We start from the raw sequence: 22368 nt of genomic DNA, 5'->3' as shown, positions 1-22368 counted from the left end.
ATGAAGTGTGCTATGATGAGGGCATGGTGAACAATGGCTTCAGGCTGGCTCCTGTCATGGCTCTGTTGGGTGTCCCAAGACCAGGGGCTCCTTTCCTGTCCCTATTGCTAGGGGCGCCTTAGCCCACCCTGTTCCCTGGATTACTTCTGATGGTGAAGACGCCGGGACCAGGTACCTTCCCTTAGCTCCTGAATCTTCCCTCATTCAGTGCCCTTCTTCCACCCAGGGAAGAGGGGAGCAGTAATGTATCGTAATACCCTAACCAGATTAACAAGGTAAATTCAATCAGGGATAAAGGAAAATACCAATCATATGAATATACTCATACAAACAGAGGTGGAGGATGGGGTAAAACTAAAGTAGGAGAAGGGAAATTAGCACACACCCAAAACCTAGCAACAGTCACCGATAAATCCACCAAACACCTACTCAAACAACCACCAACCAACAACTTCCAACCATGCAGCAAAAGCTAGCTCTGGCAATGAGTGCTTAAATAGGAGATGGGCATGGCTAACAGTGAACAGCTGGGAGCCTTAATGTAGTAAAGCTTCCAGGAGCTTTCAACAGAGCAGATTAACCCCTGCACTGCTAGAAGAAATCTGTACCATTTAATATGAAGATGTAGTGCTTGTAATCAGTGCAGGAATTGAAGAAATCAGTCACTGTGGTCTTCTGGCTCCTCTCTGTTGCGGTAACAACTCTTGAGTCAAACAGTCTTAGAAAGGAGGAAAAAATACAGCAACCAAAAAAATAAATAAAGTATCACATTTATTTGAACCATTTAAAGAAAAATGAAGAATTAAAATAGCATGGTAGTATCGGATCAGTGCATTTTGAGCTTCCACAGCACTTAATCTAAGACTAAGGTTCTGCCGTTCATGCAGCAGGGGAGCAGAGAGAATAAAAAAAGAGCAAAAATTGGTTAGATCCTCATTAAGTCAGGCAAAAACCAAACAATGGAAAACAGTGCTGCTAAGGCTTCAATGCCAGTATTAGAGCATAAAAATGATTAAAAGGGTCTTTCAGTTTTGTAAAACCCCACTCTCCCCGGGCTGCAGTTTGTTTTGAAAAATAATCTTTGTCTTACTCACCCTCCCGGGGTCCAACACGAAGGGTCCCGTCTCACTAAACGATGCACCAGCGATCCCGACAATGATACGACCTTGTCAGGATCGCTGGTGCCTTCCTACATGATCGCTGGTGAGCTGTCAAACATGCAAATTTCACCCGCGATCAGGACCAGCGAGGAAGCTGGTATCCATGGTAAATATCGGGTAACTAAGCGAGCGCGTCGCTTAGTTCTCCGCTTGCCAGCACGCAAGTATCCAAGGTACACAGTGGGCAACTAAGCGACGCGCGCTTAGTTACCCGATATTTACCTTGGATACCAGCTAGCGTCTGCTTACAGCGCCCAGATCGCTGATCTTTGGTCTCCCGCTGCCACACGCAGCGATGCGTGCTGGCCAGCGGGAGACCAACAATCAAAAAATGGCCCAGGACATTAGAGCACAATCAGCGATACCCAGCGGGGGGGCGGTCGCTGGTGCGTGTCACACATAGCGAGATCGCTGGCGTGATCGCTGATGCATCACAAAATCAGCGATCTCGCTAGTGATCTCGCTGTGTGTGAGGGGCCTTAAGTCTCTGCAACTACTCCTGGTGTCTCTCATTGTCTGCTGCTCTGATATCACGTCACATGAGCGTTGGAGCCAATCAGTGAACTCAGTAGCTCTGCCCAAGTTAACAGTATGAGTAGCTCAGAGCCACTGAGTTCACTGATTAGCTCCAGGGTTCATGTGACGTGATGTCAGAGCTACATTGGAAACACAGCTGGACTTGGGGACAGTGAGCAAAGCAGAGGTTATTTTTTTAACAAACTGGAGCTTGGAGGGTGAGGTATTTCCAAAACCAGAAAGCCCCTTTATGTAATGGTTCAAAGCAGTATATAACCACAATAATTTTGTCTGTTGCCAGATTGTAAAATAGACAAAAGGCACACAGGAAACTACCAAAAACACACTAATCTTCAGAAAAACAAACAAACATATAAGCATCTTCTTCTTGAAAAAACTTGACATATCTGCCTTTCTTAAAATGTCATCCTCTTGAAAAAACTCGATAGGTTTGCGTATTCTGAAACACGTTCCTCTTGGAAAACTTGACTGGTTCACCAGCCTGAAGAAGACATCAGGTGCACATACCCTAATGAAATAACATCCTTGGTGAATTTTTGTAGAATTTTTTCATTTCCTGAAACGGCTTTGAAGCATTATGAAAGAGGTTTTTTTAACCGAAAGAATTAGAACCGTGATGCATGGACTATCCTAGAACTTGATTACAGATATAAATATAAGCCTATGAGGCTGTGAAGTTCAGGCCAGGAGACGCATGGACAGTCTAGACATCACAGTTCATGCTCGGACCATGATACACGGATGTCTAAAATGAGGCGTAAATCAGAGGTAGCTGGAGCCAGAGAGAGTGTTTGTACAGCCTATAGTTATTTCTGCAAAAACTGCCTCCATAACTGAATGGGATATGCCATAAAGACTGATTGACATGTGTCACACCTCTATTGTAAGAACAGGGCCCCATTTTTCATAGCTGTGAATGAAGAGATGCATACAAATATGCAGTTTGTATCCATTCGCTTCTTTGAGAGTTTGAAAATAGATAACAATATTCTGCCTTGATTGCAATTTGCTAAAAAGATAACAAACCACACTGTACTCAACTTCCTGGGTCCATCGGAGAGTCACCGCCTCTGCTCCAAGAATCTGGCATTGGCTGCGGCACTGACGTCGACAGCAAGGCAGCCAGTCAGCTGCACTGCCCATGTAGAATGAACACCCGCTTCAGAGCCGCTGAAATCACTAATTGGTTGCCGCGCCGTCATGTCAACACAGCAGCTAATGCCAGACAGCAGGAGCAGCAGAGGAGAGTCACCGGCGGACCCAAAAGAAAGTGAGTACGGCAAAGTTTGTTATTTTTTAACAAAATTTCATCCATGCAGGATATTACCAGAAAGATGACAACCCCTTATATACATAACCCAAGAATGTGTCATAAATGTCACAAAATGACCCTTTTGTGAAAAATAGCCTTTAACAGTCAAAATGAATCTGATTTTTTTTTTGTGCTCTACATTTATTTTCTACCTGAACCAGAAATCTAAAGGAGATTAGAAGCAATTTCAAAAAAGTCCTAAGGAGGTTAGAATCACTTTCAAAAAGTAGGACTAGAAATGCAACACTCACCTGCATCCTATGAATTAAAAATCTTTTATTTCACACACATGGACATTATTCTTCGCAGAGAGCATGTAAAAACAGGGGTTAAGGCAGGGGAGAGGAGAAACAACAGACTACTGCCATTTTGCGTCTTAATTGACACTTCTACGGGTCCATTTTGTCAGCTGACATGTATCCACTTCCTTTTAAAGGTGGAGGAGACCGTCTTTTTATTTAAAAAAGTTTAAAAAACACTAAAATAAGTTTAGTGTTCACAGCTTTATAATGTTACAGACATGACGTTTTTTGTTCAAACCTAGAGGCCCTATGACATCTGTGTCTAATATCCACTTTGCCTCCTTCTTTACTAATAATCTGTGGTTGTCTCCTCCTTGTGGGGGATATTACAGCTGTTCAATACCTGCAAATCTGAGTGTGTCTGGATCAGCATCGTTGTGCTCATGTATATGTTTTATGAGTTTAGGCCTTTTTTTGTTAATATTGAATGGTAGTGTTCTCTAAATCTAATAAATAATGGTCGTATCGTCTCACCAATATAAAAGAACTAGCATGGGCAAAAAATGACATATACTACGGTATATATTTAAAACGACATATTATACATTTTATTTTATGATTTATTGGCCTGATTTTAATTGTTTTGCCTGTGAAATGTACTTGGCAAAAGGAACAACAGCTGCATTTATGGTTCCCAGTTGGATTATTTCGGTCCAACCATGTTTTTTTTTTCTCTGATGCCCGAGAACCGACATCAGGCTATAGCGCCTGCGTGTTGCGGAGGCCCCAGCCCTGCAGTGTGAATACATCATAACACACTGCGGGGTGGGATCTGGGGCCTCCGCAATGCGCAGGCGCAATAGCCTGATGTCGGTTCTCGGGCAGCGCGCACTGTGCATGCCCGAGAACTCTTGTCACAGTGCAGGTGCCGGAATATAAAACAGGAGGACGCAGCGACGCACAGGGGCATGATAGACGGACGGTGGGCGGCGCCCAGACACAAGACTAGGGGCATGATGGACGGATGGTAGGCGGCTGATACAGGGGGACACATTACAGTTATGAGGAGCTATTTATAAAAGTCGATATTTCAGCGTTACTAGGGGTCAGAAAAAGAAGAGCCACCTTCACAGAGTGCAGCCTTAGTGCTGCTGAAGGTGGCTCTTTAACTTAAAAACAGGGGGGGGGGGGGGGTGACAGGTTCCCTTTAATAGAAGCCCTACATTAGATATATCTTGTCTTATCACCTAGGATTGATGCTATAAAACCTAAACAGTGGATTTTTTTCTGTTTTTTTTTATATTACTTATCTCTTTTTGCTAGTCGTTCTTTTAATTCATGCTTTGTTTTATCGAAGAGGCAAAATGGCCGTAGTGCTGCATTTATATTCCTACTTTTTGAAGTTGTATGGCTATTCATACTAATATTTGCAGATCAAAAAAGTTAGTGCCTCTCTACTCTTCTATGTGGTAAAATCATTTTCATACCAATAGCAGTAACTTAGAGATTTTCTAGAATAACATAATTATCTTTTTATAAAATTTTTGTTTCTATGTCACTGTAGTTTTGCTGCTGCTAATCTGTGGTGCTGGGGACTTTTTAGAGAGAGAATCAGTCTCCTTCCCCTTCTGGCAGCAGACAGTAAAGTCCCATTTTACTTCCCTGGTACATGGAGTTTTCTCAGATATAGTGTAATGACACTACAGAGGCTCTTATTTTTCCCTGAAAAGCATTACGGAAAGCCATTGGCTTCTCTAGAGTAAACAGAGTAAAGAGAGAGGGCATCACTCAGCACGTTTGATGGATCTGCACATTGACATACACTTTGAACATAAGACAATGCCATACAATATATTAAAATGAAGTATATTCCCCTTTAGCAACATGTAAATGTATATAAATCCTAGGAACTACTTACTTTTTCAAACATGAAATACCTACATAAGAGATATGAATACAGTGACATTCAGAGAATTTGTGAATTACAACAAATTATTTTTACACATCAAATGAATTTATCATCTACGGTAAATCACTGTCTTGTACAGAGTTCATAACAAACCTGGCAATTTTCATTATTTGTTTAGCCACTATTGAACCTCGGGAAGGCGTTAAAACATTTGCTTCTGATGAAATGACAGTAAGTGATGGCTGAACACGTAATCCTGTACTTGTTTTATCAATAAACAAAGGACCAATAAAATATAAAACAGGTCCGAAAGGAGTAACTACTTTCCAGTAGGAGCAAAAAGTGTCCCAGACCACGGAATATCTTTCATTACAGGAGTTAAAAAACCATATTTGGTATCCATAGTCCCCTTTTTGGAACCCAAAGGTCTTCGGGGGAGAATCCGATGTAAACGCTTGGTTAATTCTCTCCCATATCAACATCATTGGCCAACATGCCTCCTCAAGTGCCGCCATCTGTGTCAAATCCATCTCTGAACTGATTACTGATGCCTGTGCCAAATCCATCTCTGAACTGATTACTGATGTCTTCTTTCAGGAAAGTCTTCAGAAGTACAGTATCAAAATGCTAAATTGGAATAGATAAAGCATGTCTGGAAAAAAAAAAAAAAGCAGTCCAGCTATTTCTTCCATCCTTGCACCACTACATGATTGTCTATCACATTCTGCAGTTCTTTCAAACAAGATATATAATGTAAGAGCTGTCTAGTCATCATCAGTAGCTATTATAGGAACTTCTGTGTTCATCTACTAGAGAAAGTGTGTGGTACAATCTTTGTTGTTTCATCATAAAGGAAAGTGCTCCTGAATAAACAAACATATGGGCATTGCACTAAAGTATAAAATATTACCTAAATCAAAAGTACTAAATAGCTCATGAACTGGTGCCAAATAGATTAAGATCTTACATCATATCATTCTTCTATTGCAGGGTTATGATTGGATTTCCATTACTGAGATTTTTTTATTGCATCTTGCAAGAGAAAGTCATGGAAGAGATTTTTTAAATGTAAATTAGGCTATGTGTATTTATTTACTATGCGTTTCTTATATGGCGTCATCATATTCCGCAGCGCTTTACAGCAGACATAGAATCATAGAATGTTAGAGTTGGAAAGGACTTTCAGTACCCTAGGATGTAATTCATCTGGAACACGAGATTTAAATTCATTTAAATCAGCTTAAGTGTTCCCTCACCATCTCTCTGTTTAGAGATAGTGTACATTCTTTTATTCCTTCCATAGCACCGTGAAGATCAGTTGATGTTACAATTGCTTTCTAAAAGAACACAGACGCAAAATAGCAATTTAAAAGTTCAGCCTTTTCAACATAATTTTTTACCAATTCATCCTTTTCATCCTGTAAAAATGCAATAGCATTTTTGATGTGTCTTTTGCTTTTGACATACAAACCTAAAATCTTTTTTTATTGCTTTTGGTCTTGATTGCAAGCCTTACTTCATTACTGGCTTTAGCTCTTCCAGCAATTGGCCTGCATTCCCTAAAAATAGCATTATATTCTTTAGATATGCTGCCCTCTTTGCATTTAAAGGGAATCTGTCACCTCATTTTAGCCCTATCAGCTGCCAGCACTGCCATCAGGGGCTTATCTACAGCATTCTGTAATGCTACAGCATTCTGTAATCTACAGATAAGCCCCAGATGTAACCTGAAAGACAAGAAAAACAAGTTAGATTATACTCACCCTGGCGTGTGGTGCGGTGTGGTCCGATGGGTGTCGTAGTCCGGTCCGGCGCCTCCCATCTTCATGTGATGCCGTCCTCTTCCTTACTTCTACTGCGGCTCCTGCGCAGATGTGGGGAGGTTGAGCTGACGGACAGGTCTGTCTGTAGTAAAACAGAGAGATAGCGCAGTGTAGGCTGAGAGAAGGGAGAGCAGTGGGAGGTACACATCCGTAGAGTAGTCAGGATGGACCTAACCCAACCTGAAGGAAATGTCATGGTGGTGTACGCGCTGGCGAGTAAGCCGTGAGCTACTCGGAGCATGATTGCTCCCGGTTTGGTTCAGCCCCCGTGTATCGCGGGTTTGGCTCAACAACCAGTCCGACAAAAGGTGGGAAAGTTTCAGAACGGAAAAGAAGGAGATAAGATTGTCAGGGATGACAATGGATAAAGGAAGGGGGAATGTGGGGAGGTTGAGCTGACAGACAGGTCTGTCTGTAGTAAGAGACAGAGAGATAGCGCAGTGTAGGCTGAGATAAAAAGAAAAGGGTGTCATGTGGTAGTTTGACCATTAGAGGGCAGTGGGGAGTATAGGAGAGTGACTGTGTAACTGCCATGGGTCAAGGTAACTGCTATTTGTCAAAGGCTACTGTCAGGTGATAGTGGGCAGGGCGACTGGGAGTATAAGAGGACAGGAAAGGTTCTGGAAGTTCCAGTCAGCCAAGGGAGCTCACTAGAGAGGAGAGTTTGCTGTAGGTAGAAAGACGGAAAAGGCCTACAGAGAGCTACTGACAGTGAAGACGGTCACGGGGGGGTGACCCAAAAAGGACAGTGGCTGCGGACAGAGACAGACTGAGTGTCAGGTGGACGGTGTACTCTAAAGGGTGAAACTCTGTGGTGAAAGTGCTTAGGGCAGCCACAGTGGGAAAGGGTCATAGAGGACGCCACGAACGGTGAAACTAAGAAAGAGAAGATACCCGGGTCTGTGCGTAAAAGTGAATTGTGGATTAATCCTGTGATGAAGTACGGTGGTCGTCCGAAAAGCGGCCAACAAAATCTGAACTGTTGGACACAACCCTTGTCTCAGTCTCATGTCTGCCGGCGCCACAAAGTGGGTCACCCCCCAGAGAGATAGCGCAGTGTAGGCTGAGATAAAAAGAAAAGGGTGTCATGTGGTAGTTTGACCATTAGAGGGCAGTGGGGAGTATAGGAGAGTGACTGTGTAACTGCCATGGGTCAAGGTAACTGCTATTTGTCAAAGGCTACTGTCAGGTGATAGTGGGCAGGGCGACTGGGAGTATAAGAGGACAGGAAAGGTTCTGGAAGTTCCAGTCAGCCAAGGGAGCTCACTAGAGAGGAGAGTTTGCTGTAGGTAGAAAGACGGAAAAGGCCTACAGAGAGCTACTGACAGTGAAGACGGTCACGGGGGGTGACCCAAAAAGGACAGTGGCTGCGGACAGAGACAGACTGAGTGTCAGGTGGACGGCGTACTCTAAAGGGTGAAACGCTGTGGTGAAAATGCTTAGGGCAGCCACAGCGGGGAAGAGCAATAGAGGACGCCACGAACGGTGAAACTAAGAAAGAGAAGGTACCCGGGTCTGTGTGTAAAAGTGAACTGTGGATTAATCCTGTGATGAAGTACGGTGGTCGTCCGAAAAGCGGCCAATAAAATCTGAACTGTTGGACACAACCCTTGTCTCAGTCTCATGTCTGTTGGTGCCATAAAGTGGGTCACCCCCCAGTCCTGTTGGATAAGCACCACCTAATCGCCTCCCCCAGTCTGGCCACCCCTTACTACACAGGCGTACTTTATCTGCCCTGTTGATGGCAGAGTAAAGTACTACAGTGCGCAGGCGCCGGACCTCTTACCTTTCCCAGTGCCTGTGCGCTGCAGTACTTTACTCTGCCCTCAACAGGGCAGATAAAGTATGCCTGCGCAGAAGCCGCGGCAGAAGTAAGAAGGAGGACGTCATCTCTGGAAGATGGGACACGCTGGACCAGACCCCGACAACGACAGCACCCGACCCCCGGTGAGTATAATATAACTTGTTTTTCTTATCTCTCAGGTTTCATCGGGGGCTTATTTAAGATAACATAACATAAGCTCGTGATGGCGGTGACAGATTCTCTTTAACATGCATTTTTTTTTTTTCTTTTTAGCAAGTGTTTAAGTTCTGTGTTCATCCATCCTGGTCTCTTTAAATGGTTCCAATTCTTCCTTCTTTTCGAGATTGTTAGTGATTGTGCGCTGAGGGTATGTTTCCATGGTCAGGAAACGCTGCGGGTTTGACGCTGCCGTGCACGTGACCAAGGGTTATCTCCGGTCACTAGGCTAGTTCTCACGGTCAGCTGACCACGAGAGCTAGAGTGTAGGTGATCGCCAGAGACATCTCCAGTGGTCATCTACAAGCTCTGCTATATCTGGATGTCATGCATCCAGATGTAGCAGAGCTGGACTCGTCGTGGGACAATCGTTATTAAGGACTATGTCGGATCAGGGAGTATACTGTTGGTTTGTTATTTTGTTTTTTTCAGGTGATCGATGGCTTTGCATGGATTAGGAGTATAATAAAATGGCAAAACTGTGTTGTGTTTTATTTCATTAAAATACTTTTTTCTGGCTGTGTCTTTTTTAACCCTTTAACTATTGGATTAATAATGGATAGGCGTCTTATTGACACCTCTCCGTTATTAACCAGGCTTAGTGTCACCTTACAATCAAAGGTGACATTAACCCCTTATTACCACATATGCCACAGCTTACAGATGCGCCATTTCTGGGGCGGCTGCGGGCTGGTATTTGTAGCCGGGAGGGGCCAATATCCAATATTCCTAGGCTATGAATATCGGTCGACAGCTGTCTGCGTAGCATTTCTGGCTATTAATTATAGGGGGACCCCACGTCATTTTTTGGGGGGAATGTAGGGGTGTGAGGGCCGGACTAGGGGGGTGATCCCTCGTTATACCGCGCAGAGGCGTACAGAGACAATTGGAGGCAGATTCTGGGTGCAACAGGTCCAAGTTTATTTCTTCACTTGCCGTCCGACTGACGGCACACCTCGCGGCCCTCCGTTTCCAGAGCCGCTTCTCACACCGTACACTGGAGACGTGTCTGCACACACCGTCCCCTCCTTTACTGTCGACGCTCCTGACAGTTCCGTCACTGTGGCCGCCTTAGGCCCATTAACCAACAGCGCTTCTACTGCTCAGTCGTCGTGTCACATACGGTGTCTTACACCCAGTACCTCGTCTCAACTGCGGTCCTTTCCTGTCAGGACCACCCCCCTGACGTTCTCTCTCCTCAGTCCCCCTGGTCTGGATTCTCCTCAGAGTGCACAGACTGTCGTAGTCCTCCTGTCACTTGAGCTCCCCCTGGGGACTGGAACTTTCTGGAACCCTCCCTCAGTATTTATAACTCTCCCAGTTCCTTGAAACTGTCACTCTAACTGTCACCACGCCCCCCATGACCAACGGTTTCTAAAGCCCTAAGCTGCTGTAAAGTCCTTTGCTCACACTCCTCCCTGCCATCTACTGTCCTCCCAAGGTACTGCACGTCCACTACACTTTCCTAGCTGTTTTCCCACTGTCATTACTAACACCTGTCTACACTGTGCATCCCTTTCCTTCTTCTTCAGACTAGTCCGTCCGTCCGGTCACCTTCCCTACAGGGCCTCCCTATTTTAATAGCCAGTAAAGCTACGCAGACAACTGTGGGCTGATAATCATAGCCTGGGAAGATCCATGGGTGTTATCCGCTTCCCAGGCTATAAACACCGGCCCCCAGTTCCTGGTTTTCCCACTCTAGACTTGAAAATTGCGCAGGAGCCCAAGCAATTTTTTTTCCATTTTTTTTTAAATTAAACAGATATTGCGTTTAAGGCCGGGGTCACACTTGCAAGAAACTCACACGAGTCTCGCACCTCAATACCCGGCACTGCCACCGGGACTCGGGACTGGAGTGTGCGGCTGCATGTATTTCTAAGATCAGAAGCTGTGCTTGCTGCGCTGCCATGCACATGAAAGCGCAACAAACAACCGGTGTTCGGGCAGCCTAACCCGAACAGTAACACACACTTCCTGGTGAAGTCTGCGTTCGGTGTCCGTTCCCAAACAGTAGGTGTTTGGTTACTGTGTTGGTCTCTGGGTGCAGGATTCTGTATCCCTTTTGAGTTTTGCTATAGCCCACTATGACTCCTTGCTTTGCATGTGATTCCCACTTGGAACGTTTTTCTTTGGGAACATACACAAATGTTTGGCTTCCAAATATCCTGAGGTGCTTCAGGTTAGGCTTCTCACAGTTCCATAGCTCATATGTAGTTTTATTTGTGGCTTTACCCGGCACTCTGTTTTGAAGATAGCAAGCTGTCATGATGGCTTCTACCCAATACGTTGTAGGCAGATTCGCATCAAACAACATACTTCTTTCACCTTCACAGAGAATACAGTTCTCTCTCTCTGCAATGCCAATTTGTTCTGGATTGTATGGAATGGTAGTCTGGAAAACGATTCCATCCTTTTTCAAAATGGTTTGCACCTTACCACTTATATTCAGTTCCATTATCTGCACGCAGGGCTTTTGCCATTCTTCCAAATTTGTTAAACAGTACAGCAATATATTCTTTAAGTTTCTGTGGAACATTATATTTACTGTGAAGCAGGTAGGCGACTATACAGGGTGAGTGGGCCATTTATTTCAAGATGGGTGGTGACCATGGTGGCCATTTTGAAGTTGGCCATTTTGGATCCAACTTTATTTTTTAAAATGGGAAGAGGGTCATGTGACACATCAAACTTATTGAGAATTTCACAAGAAAAACATTGGTGTGCTTGGTTTTAATGTAACTTTATTTTTTCATTAGTTATTTACAAGTATTACAAAATGTGTTCAAAGTGCTGCCCATTCTGTTGGATTGTCAATGCAACCCTCTTCTCCCACTCTTGACACACTGATAGCAACACCACAGAAAAAATGCTAGTACAAGGGGGACAGATTCCTTGTAGAAATGCTCGTACCTGACACCCATAATGTGGAGGTGCATCATCTTGCTGGAAAAACTCAGAACGTGCCATTTTCAGTGCATAAAGAGGGCAACACATTATTATGTAGCAATTTCAGATATCCAGTGGCATTGAGGTTTCCATTGATGAAGAATGGCCCCACTATCTATGTACCCCATATACCACACCATACCATCAATTATGGGTGTCAGGTCCGAGCATTCCTACATGAAGAGTTTAATGGAAAGTGGATAAGACATCGTAGGCCAGTTGAATGGCCACCGAGGTCTCCCGATCAGACCCCCTTAGACTTTTATCTTTGGGGTCATGTCATCTGAAGGCAATTGTCTGTGCTGTGAAGATACGAGATGTGCAGTATCTGAAACAACGGATACTGGAAGCCTGTGCTAGAATTTCTTCTGCGGTGTTGCTATCAGTGTGTCAAGAGTGGGAAAAGATGATTGCTCTTATATTTAGGGAAATCCTGTGTCTTTAATGCTGTTTCAGCTCTGGATTCATTAGTGCTGCTTACATGCTGCACTTTTCTCTTGAATTCATCCACAAGTTTGCCTTTAACATACTCTAGTGTCAGCTCATCATCTTGCCATGCATCTAGTGCAGTCACGTGCGTGTCATAACTTTCTGGAAGACCACTTAATAGAAATGCAGCAACATGAAAATCTTGAATTTCTTCTCCAATACCCATGAGATGCTCCATAATCTCTAGGGTGTTTGTTATATAGTCCTGCTTATTCTGTCCATCACTTATCTTAGACTGATACAGCTTTTCTCATCAGATAAAGCTTATTGCTGAGATTTGATCTTTCATGCACTTTCTGTAACTCATCCCATATCTCCTTTGCAGTTGCCCACTTGCATATATGTACAATCTGATTATCATCCACACAGAGGGAGATTGTGATTTGTGCTTTCTGATCCTTCTCTAGCCAATCATCTGGTAATGGATGAGGCACTTGATCCTGAGTATATTTCCACGTGCCTTCTCTTATGAGCAGCATCTTCACCTTGAATTTTCAGGACTGGTAGTTCTGGTTAGAGATTTTTGGCACTGAGAACTTGACAGGATTGCTGCTAGTGGACATCTTCCCTGTTGCTCTGTGCTGCTTTTGCTCTTGGTTTCTGTTGCTGTGTTACTCTGGGGTTCTGTGTCACTCTGGGCCCATAACCTTTTGGCAGCGGATTATTCAGGATACTCACCAAGCATGTGACAACTGAGCTTCTTTATTCAGGAACAATCAGGGACAATATATGATAAGCTTAAAAGATCAGGAATAAATAATTTGTGTTGTGTCTCTCTGTGAAGCATCTACAGCAGGCTGCTTCTCTCATAAAAACAGACACAGGAAAAAACAGGAAATACAGTCTCCCTGTGAGAGCCCCTGGGAGTTTTTTTTTTGTTCTAACTTTATAAACAGCATACAAATCTAGCAACTAAACACTCATAAACAGGAATGGAGTTGTTGTACCAAATATTTTCCAACATTTTTGGATAAAAAGTTTTAATTGTAAAAGACACCCCTCAGAGAGCAGGATAGATTGGATGACCAGAGGAAATAAGGTAGAGGTTTTATGTGTGGCGGTCCCTCCCATGATGGAAAGAAATCCTCCCAGTGACACCTGTCCTCAGGGGGAAGGCTCTTCATCATTTTCCCTGCCTGGGAAAAGATATCCTCAAGCAGTTGGATTGTCAGTCTAGAAAGATCTGTCCTAAGGGTGGAGTTTCCCTTGTTTCCTCCGGGGAAGTTAATTTTGACTTCCCCATGGGATTCCCAGAGGGAACAACTAGCCTTGGAATCAAACGTCTCCCTATACAAGAGGAGGAAGGGTTTTATTCCCCGCTCTTCTTGATAAAAAAAAAAAAAGAGATGGGAGTTTCAGGACAATAATCAACTTGAGAGGCTTAAACAGATTTCTGAAGATTCAAGTATTCAAGATGAAGTCCGTAAGGTCAATCATAAAGCTAATTTTTCTGGATTTTTTCATGGCAGTCCTGGATCTGAAGGATGTGTATTATGTGCCCTTACACTTGGAACACCAGAAATTCTTCAGAGTGGCCTTAAGCATAGTCGTAATTATCAGACACTTCCAGAACAGAGCTCTTCCGTTTGACCTGGCAGTGTTCCCTTGGGTCTTTACGACAGTTATAGCGGAAGTAATGGCTCACCTTTGGGGCAAAGATCCATTAGTTGTCTCTTTTCTATATGACTTCCTAATTATTGGCAATTCAGTTAATCACTGCAGTGTTCAGTTAAAAGAGGTCAGCGCTATCTTAAAATATTTTCGCTTGTCTCCTAAATATTTTAAAAAAATCAAAATTAGAACCCCTGAAAGAGCAGGACTTTTTAGGTATCTTGCTGGACTCTGGAAATCAGGACTGTCATCTTTCAGATGGCAAAATAGGAAAGATATGCAGCCAGGTATCAGATGCTCTATAGATTCCCACTATGCCTCTCAGGAGGGCTATGCCCTTGCTGGATTCCCTGACCTTATGTATCCCATGTAAAGGGGAAAGAGAACTGCAAAGCAGACTTTTTAAGTTGCAATCGGCTAAAGCAGGGAGAATGGACATTGAATGAATCAATTTTTAATCGGATTGTGAATAAGTGGGGCCTCCCGGACATAGACTTATTAGGCCTCTTTCACACTTCAGTTTTTTACAATCAGTCACAATCCGCCAGGTTTTGAAAAAAACGGATCCGCAAATTTTTTTTGAGGATCCGTTTTTTTTCCCCATTGACTTGCATTATGGGCGGATTGTGACGGATTGCCGTCCGTTGCATCCGTTTTTTTTGTGGATCCGCCAAAAGTTGCTGTCCGTTATCATCCTCAAAGATTTCAAAACGGAGCTCTCTCTCATCCCGGCCAGCGTTTCCTTTAAATTTCCTCATTTTCAGGATCCGTCTGAAAACGGATCCTGTGCCATCAGTTCATAACGGATCCGCTTGTCTGACTTTTTGGCGGATTTGAACTGATGCAAAAAACTGAAGTGTGAAAGAGGCCTTAGCAAACAAACAAAACAGGAAGGTAAAAAAATTTTTCCCTGAATCCCAGGGAAAATCCTTAGGTAGTGGATGCCTTCCTGATCACATGGAGCTACAATATAGAATATGCTTTTACACCAGTGATTATAATTGCTGCAGTGCTCAGGAAGATCAGGGAAGACAGAGCAAAAGTCATTTGATATCATCCTTCTGGTCCAAGGGTCCGTGGTTTCAGAATGATGTCATTACCGAAGCATGGGTTCTACAGGAGGTTCTGGATCTTCTCTCCCAGGAACCGGTATACCATCCTCAAGTAGCAAGCTTATATTTAACAGCATGGAATTTGAAAGGTCGCTATTAAGAGACAGTGGGTTTTCTACTAACTTAATTTATACCATGCTCCAGAGTAGGAAGACAATCACCATGAAAATTTATAGTAGGACCTGGAGGAAATTTCAGCCCACTTCAGTAGCAAAGCTGGAAGACAGAGTACCAGTCAGTTCTATTTTATAGTTCCTACAAAGGTGTCCAGAGCAGGGTCTTTCCATCAGCATCCTTATGGTTCAGATGTTGGCACTTGAGGCTCAATATAATTGTGATCTAGCAGGTAATCGTGGGGTTTCCCGTTCTAACAAGGCTTACTCTAGATAATTACCAATTCCTAGGCAAAATTTAACTCCATGGGATCTGAATCTGGTCCTAATGGCCCTAACAGATTCGGTCTTTGAACCTTTAGAGTCAGTATCGGTTAAGGTTCTCATGATAAAGATTATCTTCCTGGTAACGTTAACATCAGCTTGCAGGGCTAGCAACATCTAGACCCTGTCAGTCCTCCTTTCAGACAAATACTGGAAGATATCTTTAAAATGACCCTATCTGCCAAAAGTAGCTTCTCTTTTCTATAGGTCTCAAGAAGTAGTTCTTCCACCTTTTTGTGCTAATCCCAAGAATCTCAAAGAGGAAAAACGTCATAGATTAGAGATTAGGAGAGATCGGATTAAATACTTGTCTGTTACAGAGGCCTGGAGAAAGGATAAGTCATTGTTTCCTTCCAGGAGCCTAAGCAGGGCCAGCGTTAGGGGCATCCAGACTAGGCATCTGAATAGAACCCCCACTACTCCAGGGTACCCCAGCCAGTGGCATGCCACTAAAGAGAGAGTCACATGATGCTCCATCTTCCATCATCCCCCCTCTACCTCTGTCACAGCAGGTGCGATCGATGACATCACTTTAACTCGCACCACGCTGTGCCAGGCAGTGGAGTTGTTGAGGTGGGAAGACGCGCTGCAGCGGCGGCACGAGGAGAGGTGAGTATTATATTTATTATTTTATTATATTTTATTTTTTTAAATCAGTGAGTACGTGGTGACCATAATATTGCATGACTATGAGGGCTGCATTATACTCTTATGAGAGGGCTGCATTATACTTCAGTTGGGGTGCTGCATTATACTCCTATTGGCTGGCTGCATTATACTCCTATGGGCTGGCTGCATTATACTCCTATGGGCTAGCTGCATTATACTCCTGTGTGGGCTGTATTATATTTCTGCGTGGGGCTGCATTATACTCCTATGTGGGCTGCATTATACTCCTGTGTGGGGCTGCATTATACTCCCGCGTGCAGCTGCATTATACTCCTGTGGGGGGCTGCATTATAATATATGGAGGACTATGGTGTGCATTGTACTACATTATATGGAGGAAAGACTCCCTTTATGTTAATCGCCAAGAAGAAAAATATAAATCAAAACTTAGCCCTATAAAAATCATACTGAAACTATAGAGTTTAGTAAATGTGTTTTAGATAAAAAAAAAAAAAAGTTTATAAATGATGGGGCTTTGATGCACCCTTCATGTGGCCATGGCTTGATGTGCTTTTCCGCCCCTCCTCTCATGGTGATTGGCAGCACTCACTTTCGAGCACTGTCTAATCTAACTCACTAGGCCTGCACATATTAACACTGGAGCAACTGTGCGTCTGCATACACAGTGTTAGTGTGTGCAGGGGCTGATTTTCTTTCCTCTCCAGTGTATAGTAGCCGCTCGCTACACACAGGGTCACACTGCAGCAGTGGCTGATGCTGACAGGAGGGGGGGGATCATGAGAATATGAACAATGTGAGTGTGTGCGTGCTCTCATCTCACTCTGCTGTGCATAGCAGTCGCACACTGCTGTGTAATCGTGTGCATTGAGCAGCCGCTACATATAGGAGAAGGATGAATTGATTCACAGAGCCCTGATCCAGTGGCCACATCAGTGCTCCATGGCCCCAAAGCTGCCCCATATCTGCCTGAATTTGCAGTGCCTCTACTGATTAGTAGGCTCAGCAGCAACATTGTCACTCTGGGCCTACAAATCAGAAGAGCTGCCGGGGATTCCAGCAAGGTGGAGGTGGTCTGTAGTGATCCTGTCTGGCATCCAGGGATTACTGATACCATCTGTAAAAACATCTGAATGATTATTAATAAGACTGGAGAATAAGCCTCATTTGTCAGGTTTTATAAGGAGGTTATGATTTGCTGCTGCAGCTTCAAATCAAGTGTATTTCTGCACAACAAATACATTAGATTTTAGGGGGAAAACATTTTACATTGAAATAAGAATAGATTATAGCACAATAACATAAGTAAATACAAACTCTTACCAGGTCTTACAAGGACTTTACTTTCTCCAGAATCACACGGCTGAGCTGCCCTGCAGAAATGAAGTAATAATCTTCATGGTCATAGTTCAACTGCTTGAAAATGGGAAGGAACTAAAGGAAACATTACAAATATGTCCAGTATAGTACAGACTGACTCATCAAAGTAGGCAGTGCACAGGACTCGTGTCCTATAACAGACATTTAAAGAGAAGGCGTCATCAGCTAAAGACAAAGTTTAAACCAGGGATTTATGCTAAACACATTTTTTTGTGAATATTTTTCTTTAATTTACCATGTTATTTTTATTAATGAGCCTCATACTAATCAGACAATTCTTGTTCTATATCAATCACTTTTCAGCAGTCATCTCATTAGGGGATTACAATAAAAAATGTCAGCAGCAAACCAATTACAAAGCACGACAGGAAATACGACAAAAAAGACACTTAGGTCGGTTTCACACGTCCTGATATTTCCGGTACCAGAAAAACCGGTACTGGAGATATCAGTGTCCGTGTGTGTACTACGCGCAGCACATGTGTGGCACAATACACAAATATGGGAAGGTGAAAAGGTAACAACGGATCATACGCCACCAAATACGAATCTCTCTCTCTCTCCAACACCTCCACTCCAGACCGGAACCACTTGGTATGAAACACAAGCTATAATCGGCAACGCCCATAGGCCAGCACGACTATTTAAAGACCGTGGGCGTGACCAAACATCCAACCTGATCTCCAGCTAGATTAACCCCCGATAGCCTGAGAAACTCAAGCCGGCGCCACTGAGGCTATAGTGGACGGAGGTGGAACTACCTTTGCCTGCCGGACGCTGTGGTGTGAATAGCGTCCGACATGACAAGTGGACGGAGGTGAAACTACCTCTGCCTGCCGGATGCTGTGGTGTGAATAGCGTCCGACATGACAAGTGGACGGAGGTGAAACTACCTCTGCCTGCCGGACGCTGTGGTGTGAATAGCGTCCGACATGACAAAAGGAGCCGGCACGGGAGGTATTGGCTTTTTTATTTTATTTGCATCAAACATTTAGATCGAGAAGGGGTTGTCCTAGCAATGGACAATCTCTTTAAAGGTACTGTCACACTTAGCGATGTACCAGCGATTCCGACCAGCGATATGACGCGGTCAGGATCGCTGGTACATCGCTAAGTGGTCGCTAGTGAGCTGCCACACAGGCAGATCTCAAAAGCGACATCGCTGGGGACGGGGACGCTACTTACCTGTCACACTAGGCGATCCTGCGTCCTCCCGCCTGGCTCCACGCTCGTCGCTCGTCTCTCCACAGGAAGCCCAGCAGGATGCTGACGACGAGAAGCGGTCCTGAACATTCTCGCGCGATCAGCGATAACCAGCGGGGGAGCGGGTCGTAGGTAAGTATCACACATAGCGATATCGCTAGCAATATTGCTATAACGTCACAAGTTATAGCGATATTGCTAGTGATATAGCTTAGTGTGACAGTACCTTAAGGTTACGTTCCCACACTGAGTTTTTGACGTTGCATATTTTTGCTTCACAAAAGATCGTGGCGTCTTACAGTTCTAGCAAAGTGGATGGGATTTACAGAAATTTCATGCCCACTGTGATTTTTTTACACTGCGTAAACTCACCTGTGGTGCGTGCTTGAAATCCACAACATATCAACTTCTCTTGTTTGTACGCTGAGTTTTATTTGCGAATTTGCTACATAAAATTGCATCAGATGCGGAAAATTCACTATTAAAAAATCTGAGCATTTTTAGTGCGTTTTTACTGGGAAAACACTCAAGATGTATGTAATCCGCACAATGAGTGTATCAATAACGTTTTGTCAAAGCCAAATACCAGGAAATATAAAAAAACAAAACAGCTTTATTTAAAACATGACATACCAAAAAGACCGTGTCAAAAATGTAATAAACACGCATGTAAAAAAAACAAACAAAACGCAAGTAAAATAGTTTGCCTAATAGCAGTAGAAATGTTGCAGAAATTCTGCAACATCAAAAACTAACCAAATACTCATTTGGACTTGGGTCCCTATCTGCACATTGGTCAGATGCATGGGGCCTTTGTAGCATTCTAGATCCTGTAAAATCATACATGTACACCCTCCATGTAATAATGTCCCCATTCTGGCACCTTCCAGTAATAATGTTCACCGTCCTGGCCCCTAATTATAACAATGTCTTCCCCATCCTAGCCCCTTTCTGTAATAATGTCTCCCGTCATAACCCCTATCCGGTAATCATCATCCTTGGCCCCTTCCTAGCATAAAGTCCCTCATCCTGAGCCCCTTTCAACAAAAATGTCCCCCTTCCTAGTCCTTTCCTGTAACACTCTCCTTCATCTTGTTATAATGTCCCCCAGTATGTATCCCTTCGTGATATAATGCCAATCACCCTATAACAATGTCCCCCATCCTGTGCCCCATTCTGGTATAATGCCTCATCCTAGGCCCCTTCTGGCTGTAATGTCCTCTAACCTAGGCTTTTTCCTGGTATAACAACCCCCATCCTGGGCCACCTACTTGTGTTCTCTATGAGAAAGCTTGCACGTTAGTTAGCTACAAGAGTGCCATACGATTGGTGGTCTAAAATCAACACGTGCTATCAACGTCTCACTTGACCATCAGTCGGCTGACACCCCAATATATTTGAGATTGTTGGTTGAACCCATCAATATCAGCGCTTTTGGCTGATATTAGTCTAATGTGTATGGATGACACTGAGATATACGGGAAGCTAAATGTAGTGCTGCCTAGGAGACTGTTGTTGCCCTGCATTGGGAGGATTTGCAGTAGTTAAAGAAAACCTTATTTTCTGAACCACCATCTTAGAACTTTTTAGTGTAGATAGACTGTACTGCATTTTTTTTTTCACTAATTAAAGAAGTTGTCTGCTATTTTAACCCCTTAGTGACAGAGCCATTTTGCGGCTTAATGACCAGGCCAATTTTTACAATTCTGACCACTGTCACTTTATGAGGTTATAACTCTGGAACGCTTAAACGGATCCCGCTGATTCTGAGACTGTTTTTTCGTGACATATTTTACTTCATGTTAGTGATAAAATTTCTTCTATATGACTTGTGTTTAGCTCTGAAAAGAAGGGAAATATGGCCAAAAAATGTATGCCCTTAAATCAGAGAGATGTGTCACACAAATATCTTATTAAATAACATTTCCCATATGTCTACTTTACATTAGCACAATTTTGGAAACAACACTTTTTTTTGTTAGGAAGTTATAAGGGTTAAAAGTTGACCAGCGATTTCTCATTTTTACAACAAAATTTACAAAACCATTTGTTTTAGGGGCCACATCATATTTAACGTCATTTGAGGGGTGTACATGACAGAAAATACCCAACAGTGACACCATTATAAAAACTGGACCCCTCAAGATGCTCAAAACCACATTCAAGAAGTTTATTAACCCTTGGAACTGAAGCAATGTGGAAGGAAAAAATTAACATTTAACTATTTTTTGCAAAAAATTTACTTCAGAAGCAATTTTTTTTATTTTCACAATTGTTAACCCCTTCCTGACATCCGACGTACTATCCCGTCCACGGAACCCGGGCCCGTATGACCGTGGACGGGACAGTACGTCTACCGCGATCAGCGGCGCCCACGTGGTGAGCGCCGCTGATCGCGGCCGGGTGTCAGCTGATTATCACAGCTGACACCCGGCACTATGTGTCAGGGGCGGTCACGGACCGCCCCCGACACGTTAACCCCTTGCACACCGCGATCAAACATGATCGCGGTGTACCGGGAGTTAAAGGGAAGCATCGGCAGGGAGGGGGCTCCCTCCGTGCTTCCCTGAGCCCCCCACGGCAGCGCAATGTGCAGCGCTGCTGCGGGGGGCTCCTATCCTCCAGGCCCCCGAATCCAAGATGGCGACGGGGGCCTTCGGGGACCTGAGGAAGCTGGCTTCCTCAGTGCCTGCAGAGCGCAGGCAAGAGGAGGTCTGCTTCAATGCCTGTGACAGATTGCTGATCTGTCACAGTGATCTGTGATGTGACAGATCAGCGATCTGTCACAGGACAGTGATGTCCCACCTGGGACTATGTAATAAAGTAAAAAAAAAATTAATTTTAAATGTAAAAATAAATTTAAAAAAATCGCCAAATAAATTAGTAAAAAAAAAAAAAAATATTCCCCAATAAATTCATTTTTTGAAAATAATAATAAAAAAAACAATAAAAGTACACATATTAGGTATCGCCGTGTCCGTAATGACCCGCCCTATAAAACTGTCCCATTAGTTAACCCTTTTAGCGAACCCCTTAAAAAATAAAAATAAAAAACGAAGCAAAAAATAATGATTTATTATCATACCACCAAACAAAAAGTGTAATAACGCGCGATCAAAAAGACGCATATAAATATCCATGGTACCGCTGAAAACGTCATCTTGTCCCGCAAAAAACGAGCCACCACACAGCATCATCAGCGAAAAAATAAAAAAGTTATAGCTCACAGAATAAAGCGATGCAAAAATAATTATTTTTTATATAAAATAGTTTTCATTGCATAAAACCGACAAAAACATAAAAAAACGACCTAAATGAGGTATCGCTGTAACCGTACTGACCCGAAAAATAAAACCGCTTTATCAATTTTACCACACGCGGAACGGTGTAAACGCACCCCCCCAAAAGAAATTCATGAAACGCTGGTTTTTGTTCATTCTGTGTCCCAAAAATAGGAATAAAAAGCGATCAAAAAATGTCACGTGCCCGAAAATGGTACCAATAAAAACGTCAACTCGTCCCGCAAAAAATAAGACCTCACATGACTCAGTGGGTCAAAA

The 22368-nt window shown here is 43.4% G+C and overlaps 1 long non-coding RNA gene across 3 annotated transcripts; it reads right to left on the bottom strand.

The window, feature by feature from the left end:
• Window positions 1–753: 753 nt before the first annotated feature.
• Window positions 754–20910, bottom strand: LOC141056754 (uncharacterized). 3 transcript variants are annotated; one of them, XR_012221926.1, is made up of 4 exons: window positions 18145–20899; window positions 17549–17598; window positions 6924–7065; window positions 5104–5812 (listed from the first exon to the last, which is right to left on the bottom strand). It is a non-coding gene; the product is annotated as an uncharacterized lncRNA (long non-coding RNA). The 3 variants fall into 3 exon arrangements; XR_012221925.1 differs by lacking the exon at window positions 6924–7065 and having other exon boundaries at window positions 754–5812; window positions 17549–17659; window positions 18145–20910; XR_012221924.1 differs by lacking the exon at window positions 6924–7065 and having other exon boundaries at window positions 17549–17659; window positions 18140–20903.
• Between the last annotated feature and the right edge of the window lie 1458 nt (window positions 20911–22368).

Source organism: Dendrobates tinctorius, unplaced genomic scaffold (assembly GCF_039654945.1).
Source record: "Dendrobates tinctorius isolate UK_male_01 unplaced genomic scaffold, ASM3965494v1 ptg000199l, whole genome shotgun sequence".
NCBI lineage: Eukaryota > Metazoa > Chordata > Amphibia > Anura > Dendrobatidae > Dendrobates > Dendrobates tinctorius.
The sequence above is the reverse complement of the archived record's forward strand: the minus strand, read 5'-3'. Positions and strand labels throughout refer to the sequence as shown.